Below are 11,989 nucleotides of genomic sequence, written 5' to 3'. Positions count from 1 at the left end.
CGAGAAAGATACTGATTTCAAAGCTGCATGGGAAAAGTTTGTGTAGCATTCTTCATTATATGTGAATGTGAAAGCACTATTTCTAAGTTAAAGGATTATTTTATCTAGCACGTACCTTTCAATATCATATGTCCCTCATTAATTAATTATCGGGCATAGAGGCTTTATTTCTTCATCTACATCACTAACATTTTAATTGACCAACATTTCATTTTCTTCCATGATTTCATTGGGAAAATGGAGAATCACCTTGTATTCAGAGATAGACACTCTGTGTGTGTGTGTGTGTGTGTGTGTGTGTGTGTGTGTGTGTAGCTTATTTATTAGGCATATGCTTAGCAGGGAGGAAAAAAGAGAGAAATCAAGGGGTCAGAAGTACAGGTGGCAGTGTGACCAATAGTTTTGGCGAGGGTCAGTGGGCAGGCCGGCCAGGTAATCCAGTCTGTGAGCCTAAACTCCACCTGGAATGGTTATTCAGGGTGCGCTTTCTCTGGTTTCACACAAAGTAAATTTAAAAGTAACTACTGAGTGGCAGGGCCAAGAAAAATATTATAAAGCACTCTGCACATATTTAGGTAAAATTCTGCCAAAATCCCCTCCCTCCTCCCCCAGGTCTCTGTTTGTCTAGGGATAGAACACAACGCTGGGGCCTCACCCTGGCATTCAAGTGAGTGAAGCATGGCAGGGAAGGGCAGGGAAATCCAAAGTCCATGACTCCTGTGTAATAAATGATGGAAAAGAGAAGCTGTGTAAAGAGTGAGGTAACTTTCCCCGTCAGAGGCTGGGAATACCGTTCCACCACAAGCAAACAGTGTGTCTGTGTCTCTAGCTGACTGGTCCCTTGGCTGTTTCCCAGCTGTGTCTGTCACCACTGTCACTGCTGCTCGTCCGCTTGGTCATCGGCAGCACACACGTCCTACCCACTGTGGGGAAGGGTCTCTCTGTGCCAAGCCTTGCACTGTGCATCCCAGCGGCTCCCTCTCACCTGCTGGGTGAGCTCGTTTTGCTGTTTAGTGGACGGCAGTGTGTTCATTGTTAGGGTTACAGAAGAACTACGTTCCTGCCCTAAAGAGTATAGTGGGGAAAACACAGCGTACGGATAAAAAGCGGGTGAACCCCGAAGGTGGAACTGAATGATACCAAATGAGACCAAGCAGTACAGACCACAAAGCTGATTACTCCACGCTTAAGGAACCCATTCTTTTTAGGCACGTTGTTCAATAGAGTGTACCTGCGTCGCCTGAGAAGTTTATGGAATGGGTACCAAAGGACACCAGATATATCCGAACAATTTAATGGCAGGAAAAAAAACCCGCTTTGAATATGACCACCTTCCGATTATTCATTCTCTGAAGAGAAATGGAGATTTCAAATTAAATGTTGCAGAAATAAACGGAGGCGTTTGTCCTCTGAGTTCAGTACTCTGCTCGTTCTCACGCTGCTGCCTGTTAAAAATGTCTGCCTGAAGCCAGGATTACTTCGCAAGTTGTAGCGCTGCCCGTCTTCCACCTACCTGAGTAAAAAGTAAGCAATCTAAAGGAAAACAAGCCAAACGCTTTGATGTGTTCTACACTTTCATAGTGTTGGAGGGTCGATAGGATTTGTAAGGTATCCCAGAATCTGGCCCGCCTGTAATATGCTGGGAAATAAACAACAATTCCCCTTGCCCTCCAGCAACTACTCATAATAAAAATATGTTTCCCAAACTCAGTGCATGGTTCCAGCAGAGACTTAATGATAAATTGGAACAAGAGTATAGACAGAGAACATGTGAGAGAAAAGAAAAAAATTGTTAAGACCTCAGGCTCCAGCATGCCAGGCAGATTCTTGGACCGATGGTCACGGTCCAAAAAACTGGGAACTTAAGAGTAGTTTCTGAGAAATCTCCCATCAAGTAATCCCTGAGCCATTTGTATTGTACTATATTTTTGAGGGGGTAATATTAGAGATATTTCTTTCTTCCAAAATTTGCAATGGTGTCAGTGTTCGAGTGACAGTATCTTTTTTTTTTTTTTTAACTTTTTATTTCACATTGGAGTATCATTGATTAACAGTGTTGTGTTAGTTTCTGGTGTATTTTCAGTTATACATATACATGTATCTCTTCTTTTTCAAATTCTTTTCCCATTTAGGTTGTTACATAATATTGAGCAGAGTTCCCTGTGCTATACAGTAGGTCCTTGTTGGTTATCTATTTTACATATAGCCGTGTGTACGTGTCAATCCCAAGCTGCCTAACTATCCCTCCCCCCCACACCTTTCTCCCTGGTAACCATAAGTTTGTTCTCTAAGTCTCAAGTCACAGTATCTTACTTGGGCTGTCCTTTTCCCCCAAAAGCTCCATCATGTACAATGCAAACCTTGTGATTTCTGTTTCCCTTTGAGTATTTTTCCCAGTGCCTCAGTCTTCAACTGAATTTAGCTCTAGATGGTGACAACGCTCTCAATCCTTCTTGAGAAGAGCATTCCTCACAACTTGGGGTGGGCACATGGAAGCCTTCCTAGAGTTGCTTCTTTACTACTCTGATCTCTTCTCCTTTCTCTCTGTCTCCCCAGCCAGGTCACGAGGCCATGGGCTCTGCACTCTGTGTCTCCCAGTGTTAGTCTTTGCTTTGGAATTTTTCAAGCCTTGTGAAGACAATTTCCTAGGAGCGCTTTGCCCTGAACCTTAGGTTTGTTTCTGACGGGACCATCCCTCTCAATAAATTCTGAACGAAAACTGTTGATGTTTTAAACATCTGTGTTGTCAGTGCCCCAGTGTGGACCGACGTGGTTTCTGCTACACGTTCCACCGAACTTGTCCTCCCTCAGCCTTTAAATCCTCCAGGCTCAGAAATATCAGGAAAATTCTTGAACCGAGAGATGCAGTGGGCATTTCATTTTCAGTGCTTCAACCAAGGTTTTGACGTTTTCCCGGCTTCTAAATTGGTCCCTTTCCTTCTGGACCGCACGCAGGGCTAAATGGTTGACTCACTCTGAGGACCTCCTTTTCTTGCTTTTCTCCTTTCTCTTTGGTCCACATTTTTGTGTTTCTAACACAGGATTCTAGATTTTTCTTTCATGTGTTTTTCTTCCCACCCTTCCACTGAATATTGAAAGATATGGTGTCAGTGAATTCTTAGGTTGTCAAAAGTATCCACTGTGCAAACCATCCCCCTTCTCCTAGAACTGGGTAATTCCCATGGGGGTGTCCTTCTATCAACTCAACATCTTCCCAGACCTGGATCCCATCCGTTGCCATCTTGTCCTCCTTCTACCTTTCCTCTACCTCTTCCACTACCTCCATAAATTCCTCCCACATTTCTTCTCAGGGAATCCTTGAATCCCCACTTATAAAAACCGCATCATCTTAAAACTCACCCAACAATGTTGGAGATACTTTACATGGCTCTTCTGATCTTGTGCACTCATGTATCTGTTCTGTTTAAAAAAATTAACTTAGTGACACGTTTTGTTCTGGTTATAAAATGCATGCTCTCTATAAATAGTCAAACAGTACAAATTAGGCTTCAAGGAAACTTGAAATAACTAACTTTAAAAAAATTTTTTATTATATATGTTACAAATATTTCTTCCCAATTTGTTCCATATGTGTGTATATGTGTGTGTGTGCGTATATATATGTGTTAGCATACGGTATTTGTCTTTCTCTTTCTGACTTACTTCACTCTGTAGGACAGACTCTAGGTCTATCCACCTCATTACAAATAGCTCAATTTCGTTTCTTTTTATGGCTGAGTAATATTCCATTGTATATATGTGCCACATCTTCTTTATCCATTCATCCAATGATGGGCACTTAGGTTGCTTCCATCTCCTGGCTATTGTAAATAGAGCTGCAATGAACATTTTGGTACATGACTCTTTTTGAATTACGGTTTTCTCAGGGCAGCATGGAGTCTTAATCACTGGACCACCAGGGAAGTCCCGAGATAGCTAACATTTCTATAGGCCCTCCTAGGCTGTGGGTGGGTGGCTGAGCAAGTTGTATGTACAAAGCCACCTTGCTAAGCCTCCAGACACCTCCCTACTGTATGTCGGGAATGCGATGATGTTTTAAAATCTTCGTTAGGGCTTCCCTGGTGGCGCAGTGGTTGAGAGTCTGCCTGCCGATGCAGGGGACACGGGTTCGTGCCCTGTTCCGGGAGGATCCCACATGCCGCAGAGCAGCTGGGCCTGTGAGCCATGGCCGCTGAGCCTGCGCGTCCGGAGCCTGTGCTCCGCAACGGGAGAGGCCACAACAGTGAGAAGCCCGCGTGCCGCAAAAAAAAAAAAAAAAAAATCTTCGTTAAGTTCAGGGATTGTTTAGGCATCCTAACAGACTATTAATGAGTTTGCAAGGTGTTTGAGCTAACACACCAAGTCCCCAAATCTGCATGAGAGCATCTGTATTGGGGAATTCCATCAGATCCCAATCCAGTTTTCTTCCCCATTGTCCTAACACTCTTGGAATCCACCCCCAACACATTCCCTAGGCTTCAGCTGATACACCTTAGCAAGGTATAGTTACTGACTTCGAATATAAACTGTCTTCTCCTGGAGCAAAGCTTGTGCCTCTGCATGTGGGCTGTGTTGAGCCCTAACTCACCCTATGGACCTTGAAGCAACGGCAGGTGTTGGATATGGTAAGGTGACCAGTTGTCCCAGTTTTCCTGGAATCGAGGGAGTTCCTCACACATGGGACTTCCAGTGCTAAAATCAAGAAAGTCCCAGGCAAACTGGGACAAGTTGGTCACCCTGGTGTGGGTCCTGAGTGAGTAGACATCATCTTGGGAGGTACCTGCCCCAGGTGCAGTCACTGAGAGGCTTTTATGCAGGCAAGGGCTAGCTACCTTAGACTGGGGCGGGAGTGAAGCTGCCTCTCCCCATGGAGGTTCAAAGGAATTTGGATGTTCTGTTTTCAGTTTTGTCCATGTTTGCCCAAATGTTCTCATCCTAGGTCTCAGGGTCTAAGTTTCCCCCATTAGTGTCCTTACCAGAGCCAAAGAAGCTTGGTGAGATTGAGCATTTAGTAAGTGCTGCACCTCTAACCCCCTACACTCAGCCACTTCTCTCCTGGGACCACAGGACACAAAGCAATCCTTTCAGACTGCTGGAGACGTTCTAGTTTTCCATGCTTGTCCACAGTTGTGCATCCATGGTTTTCAATTCCTCCTTTTCTCTGTGTACGGTCTCTAAGGCCTAAGAAGCAGCTTGGGGTCTCCATAACCTTTATTACTCTTATTTGCCTCAGGAAACCATTGCCAGAGCCTGGAGTTCCCCCAATGCCTCTCCCTCTCCTTTTTGCATTTTACCCTGTTCTATCCACCAGTGATAATTTGAATTATTGAAGACCATAGGGTACTCATCTTCTGTTTTCATACAGCAAGGAAGTTATTCGTGCACTTCTTGCATATATGACCAACCCAATTCCAGAATCTCATTTTGAGAACCTCTTTCTTAGGGCCATTTTTGGAACCAGTTATTTGCCAAGCCCCAACAGAAAACAGATGGCACACTTATAATTGGACAACTCCAAATAGGAAAGCAGATAGCACAGTCTTTATTAGGTGTGGGTATAAGGGTATCACAAGGATAGTGTGGTTACCTGGAACTAGTAGAAGCTGAGCTATTACACCCCTAGGCCTAAAGGGATGAGGGGGAGAGAGGTTACTGGAATTTGGAAGGAGAGAAAATTGAGTAGTTAGTTATCTTGGAAGAAGCAGAGATTTTCCTCAAGGGACACAGCTGGTCCAGGCCCTCCTCATCTCACTCTGATCTCTCCTTCAGTGCTCCCCATTGGCTGAAAAATGACTGGAAACCGGGAGATAAGGGATGTAGTCTCTATAGGTCAGCCCCTCAGAGAAGACTGCGAGGTGAAGAAAGGGGTAGGGTGAATCTGTGAGGGCAAATAAAAGATACCCCACCCAGTGTGTTTCTCATAAACTTCATGTAACTCCTTTCAACAATCTCTTGCCTTTTTTATAGCAGAAATTAGCTCTTTCACCTTTAGTTTAACAACTGATTTACTTAATATTATTCTTTCCATCTTATTTTATTGATACATCGTCTGGTTGTTTTCATCCATTGTGGGCTTTTTTTTTTTTTTTTTGCTTTTTTCTCATTTTTCTCTGTTTGATAAATTAATATTCACTCCAATTTTTTCTCCTTGTTCAGTTGGAAATCTGTTATACGTTTCTTTCCCATTGATTATTACCTTCCTATAGCTAACATAATTACCACTATATGAAAACAAACTGCCAACTATTTACTCCTCTGGGTTCTCACTTCCCCTGTGGTGTCTGTATCTGTTGAGTCCCAAACAGGAAACTTCAGACTAGTTTTACTTCCTTCTCCATGCCACACCCCACCTTCCCTCACCAACTTGCAGGTTTAGAAGATGCTCAGTATTTCCAGGACCAGACTACATTGAGGCTTCCCTTTGTGGCATGTCTCTTTCAGCTCCCAGTTACATCCTTCGTGGAGTTACATGCAACAGCAAGGAACTGCTTTCACCAAAATCATGGCCTCTTACCAGGGGAAATCATGGCTGAGAGCTCACGGTTGTAAGGAAGATCCAGCCCCATTGCCTTCATCTGGGACAACTCTGAGGGGCCATTTCAGCTTCAGGCTTCTGTAGGATTTGCTGAAACCACACTGAGGATCAGATTTTCTCCCTGCCATTTGAGGTCCTCCTTCCTTCCTCCTAGGTGTGTTTCCCAAGAGCTCTCCCCAACAAACCTTCTGCATGCAACTCCCCATCTTCATCTGTTTCCAGAGAATTCAACTGAAGACACTTATTCATCACTGTATTTCCCTGGGGACACAGTTCATCAAGGAACTTGAAGTGGAGTTGGGGGGACCGGACAGTGGTAGAAGGAACATCAGTTTCTCCCCCTTTGGACAGCTGGTGGACCAGCTGGTAGGTTGCTGGTTCGCTCTGGGGCCCGAGGAGAACCCTCTCTATTCCCTAGTCTCCTCCGCTGCAGAGGTCTGGATTTAGGGAGGAACTTACCTGCTAGACCTGCCAGTTCTTTGCAGTTCCTCTGTGGCCACAGGTCTCTTGGGTTGCCCTCCTTGGGTATATATATTGGCTTCCTAGGGCCACCATCACAAATTCCCACAAACTGGGTGGCTTAATAAAACTGAAATTTATTCTTCATAGTTCTGGAGGCCAGAAGTCCAAAATCAAGGAGTTGACTGGGTCTCATATCCTCTGGAGGTTCTAGGGGATTCTCCCCTTCCAACTTTTGGTGGCTGTGGGCACTCCTTGGTTCTCTTGGCTTGTGGCTGCATCACTCCAGTTTCTGCTCTGTCTTCACAGCCCCATCTCCTCTGGGTGTCTGTGACTCTCTTCTTCTGTCTCTTCTTGTCTTTGGATTTAAGGGCCACCTGAGTAATCCATCATGATCTTATCTCAAGATCCTTAATTTGATCACATCTACAAAGACCCTTTATTCAAATGAGACAACATTCACAGAGTCCAGGAACCAGATGTGGACATTTTCGGGGGACCACCATTCAACCCACTACAGGATATATGGATCTTCTCAGGTGATGCTCTTCCTAGCAAACACCTTGATATTTAAATCTTTTCCCTCTGTCAGTCCCCCAGTACTTAACAAGTCCAGGGAGTGCTGTCTTGTGCCAACTCCCTATACCCACATACAGCAAACCCTGTCCCTACATGGGCAGTGGGGCAGAGGCCCCCACTCTGCACACACCCTCCAGGAGCACCCTGCCTCTGCTCCAACAACTGAAAACTCAGGAATGTCACTTATAGTTGGATTGACATTGGGAAAGGGCAGAAAAGACATGTAATCAGATTAATCAGATATCCTACTCCCTGGGATCTCAACTTTTCCCATAAAAAAAAGTGGTATTGAGTTAATGTAATAAAGAATCGCTTTAAAATGCATAGTCTATAGAAAGAGACACTAATTCCCCCAAAACATTCTAGTATAAAGTACATGTTTAGATATATTGAGTTACTAATTATTTGTTACTCTGATCAGTTCACCCAAAAAGGTGTACAGAGAATATATACAATGGAATACTACTCAGTCATTAAAAAAGAATGAAATAATGCCATTTGCAGCAACAGGGATGGACTTAGAGATTATCATACTAAGTGAAGTAAGCCAAGCAGAGAAAGATAAATACCATTTGATATCACTTATATGTGAAATCTTAAGAAAAAAAGATACAGATGAACTTATTTACAAAACAGAAATAGACTCACAGACATAGAAAACAAACTCATGGTTACCAAAGAGGACAGGGGTGGGGATATATTAGGAGTTTGGGATCAACGTATTCATACTACTATATATTAAATAGATAAACAAAGGACCTACTACTGTAGAGCACAGGGAACTATACTCAATATTTTGTAATAGCCTATAAGGGAAAAGAATCTGAAAAAGAATATATAACTGAATCTCTTTGCTGTACACCTGAAACTAACACAACATTGTCAATCAGCTATACTTAAATTTCTTTTAAAAAAGGTATACAGGTAACTTAATGGGCAATACTTGCTATTGTAATTCAAGTATACACCCAGAAAAAGCTGGACAAAACCGAAACAAGGGGTATTAGAAAGTGGCTCCTTTTTGCCATCTTTTCCATCTAGAGGGCATTTCCTGATTTCAGTTTACTCAACGAACGTCCACTGAGCAAGTACCAGGCAACTTTATATCGTTAGATACCACTTAATTACCCCCCAGAGAAGCAACCTTTTCTCCTGTAACTTCAAACTCAATTACAGGGAAACAACCTTTAACATACATAGTTAATGATCATGGAATGCCTCTATGATATAACTTAATGGGGATGGAATCAGCTGTGACCTTCCTCATTAGTGACACATGGCAAAGGTTAGTCATTCTGAACTCACTCCCCACTGCTGTTAAGGGATTTTATGTCCCTGCAGCAAACTGAGATGCCAGCCAGAGCGCCGACGTTCGTTTCAATTTCTAACGCGGCGACACATCTTGCTTACTTTCCTGTATCTCCGAGTATCCTCTTTAGAAAGCAATTTGTTTCATTGTGCAAAAGCTCTAACTAAAGGGGGAAAAAAATGGAGTCAGGGCAATTTGAGAAAGCTCCGTAACTGATGAGGATTTGGGGGCGTCTGAGATACGAAGGTGGGCGCGGAGCCTGCCGAAATCACAAGTTCTAAGTTATTGTTCGGGTCATTAAATTATCGTGGGCAGTAAACGAAAAAATTGTTGCTGTTGGGCCCAGGAAACAGTATTCTCTAGCAACAATTGGTCTTTAGACGTGTCCTCACGTGGCTGAGTACAAGAGCGAGATGAGCTTACGGAACACTCCGGGCGGTGCCAGCGGCTGTTGGCGGTGGTCAGGAAGAAGCAACAGCGAGAGTTGAGTCTGCGCAGGTTTTCGGGAATGCTTTGCCAGCAACATTCTTTTTTTTTTTTTTTTTTTTTTTTAACTTCTTTATTGGAGTATAATTGCTTTACAACGGTGTGTTAGTTTCTGCTTTATAACAAAGTGAATCAGTTATACATATATCTCCATATCTCTTCCCTCTTGCGTCTCTCCCTCCCACCCTCCCTATCCCACCCCTCCAGGCGGTCACAAAGCACCGAGCTGATCTCCCTGTGCTATGCGGCTGCTTCCCACTAGCTATCTATTTTACGTTTGGTACTGTATATGTGTCCATGCCACTCTCTCACTTTGTCACAGCTTACCCTTCCCCCTCCCCGTGTCCTCAAGTCCATTCTCTAGTAGGTCTGCATCTTTATTCCTGTCTTACCCCTAGGTTCTTCATGACCTTTTTTTTTTTTTCCTTTCTTAGATTCCATATATATGTGTTAGCGTACGGTATTTGCTTTTCTCTTTCTGACTTACTTCACTCTGTATGACAGAGTCTAGGTCCATGCACCTCACTACAAATAACTCAATTTCGTTTCTTTTTATGGCTGAGTAACATTCCACTTTATATATGTGCACATTCTTGAAGGAAGCCTCTGTGTGGAGTTAATTTACGTAACAAAGTGACCTGGCCCTTAGTGCAGCTGTTGATAAACCAGTTTTAAAGCCTGGAGTAATGCATAGCCAGTATCAATATTCGTATTCACTGAATAAACGATGAATGGATTTTCCTGATTGTCTTAGAGTAAAGCAAAGAGCAAGTTTCAGGCCCAGCTGCACCTTCAGTAGTACCAGCCCCATCCTCTTGCAAGTGTTACTGAATGGCTAGTTCTATCCAGTCCTCTATGTTTAGCGACTTAAGAGCTAAATCCTTTTGCAGGTTGCTTATGACCCGTTGGGGAGGCTGAGTTTACACCTGTAAGAATAATAAAGTAAGGATAATGTAGAACCTGCTTTAGAAGGACAAAGGATAGACATAGGAGTCAGGTTTTTCAGGAAAAGCTACTGGAAGAGGTTGGAAGGGGCCAAGGTCTTAGGTCTGGAGAATTGCGTGTATGGGGCCAGAACAAGACTAGTAACTGGAAGGCAGTGGATAGGCATCCTAGTCTGGTTCTGTCCCCTTCTGGTGGTGCTGAATGAGCACATGACCTAAGGATGTATAGTCGTCCCTTGGTATCTGTGGGGTACTGGTTGCAGGACCCCCTTGGATACCAAAGTCCGCCAGTGCTCAAGTCCCTCATTTGTATCCACGGGTTCTGAATTCGCAGATTCAGCCAACCGCGGATTCTGAACAGTATTCAGATGCAGTTCGTTGAATCCGCGGATGTGGCATTTGCGGATACGGAGGACTAATTGTAATCAGCGAGGCTGTCCGACGAACAGGCCCCTTCTGAGGGACTCCCAGCCTGGAGCGCCTGCAGTCCCAAGAGGTGTTTTGCCTGGAAAAGCTCTTCTCTTGGATATGGGCACAATTCCTTTCCTCAGTTCCTAGAGTTCTGTCCTCAAATGTCATCCAATCAATGAGGTCATCTCAAAACCCTGTATAGAAAAAGAGCAAGGCCCACCCTCACCCCAGATTAGCCACCCAGCAGGTCCTATCCCGCTGCCCTGGTTTATTTTTCTCCACTGAACTTTTCATCTTCGGCCATGCTACGTATTTCACCATTTGTTTGTTAATGTTTGTCACCCTAATAGAATGTAAGTTCTTTAAGTTCAAGTCACTGCCCTCTCCCCAGCACTTAGAATATTTATTGAGGACACCCAATAAAATTTTTGAATAAACAAATAAATTATAATGGCAGATTTAAATATCAGTTTTTTTCCTTGAACATTTAAATGTAACTTACAAATCTTATTCTCCTTTTCATAAAAACCTAGTAAATTTTAACAAGCATCTTGAAATATGCCTTTGATTGACATGCAATGAAGTAGTTTGTTAACTTCCTTAAGTATTTTTAACTGCACTTATAAATTAAATATATTCAACTTTCTAGTTTTTTTCAAACTTGTAAAAATATCTGAAATATTTATAATGAAATGTAAATGTTAAACCCTTAATTATAGGAATACCTTGCAACTTGTTCAATCCCCCTGTAACGGTTTTTTCCCTTTAATAGCACCTTTCTTCTGTTGATCTGGACATTGCTTATACACCTTCTCAAGCTAAGAGACATTATTACAATTATTACCTCACGAATATCCTCAATTCTCTAGCTCTTTTCTTCTCATTTTAATTCCTTGGCAAAACCATAACCTTAGAAAATCTGAGCAATTACATGTCTTCAGTTGAGCAGCTGAACATTGAATAACACACATTCGGGTGGGTGTGGCTCATAGTCATTATCATTCACAATAAACGATCACTCAACAGCAGCTTGCTAATTTAATCAATGCCTCTAACAAGCAAAACTTCCCCAATTACAGCAAATCCAATAAGTTAAACACAACTACAGAACATCTTTTCTGAAATCTTCCAATTTTGTACACACAGGTAGTGAAATCCTTTTATATCTTTCAACCAAACATTACATGTCTAAAATAAATTACTCAGTTGTGGGGTTTAAATTGGGATCACAAGATTTTTGTCAGATGAATAAATATGCCAGTCTCT

This window comes from Phocoena phocoena, chromosome 19, assembly GCF_963924675.1.
Source record: "Phocoena phocoena chromosome 19, mPhoPho1.1, whole genome shotgun sequence".
In the NCBI taxonomy this organism is placed as follows: domain Eukaryota; kingdom Metazoa; phylum Chordata; class Mammalia; order Artiodactyla; family Phocoenidae; genus Phocoena; species Phocoena phocoena.
Note: the sequence above shows the minus strand (reverse complement) of the source record.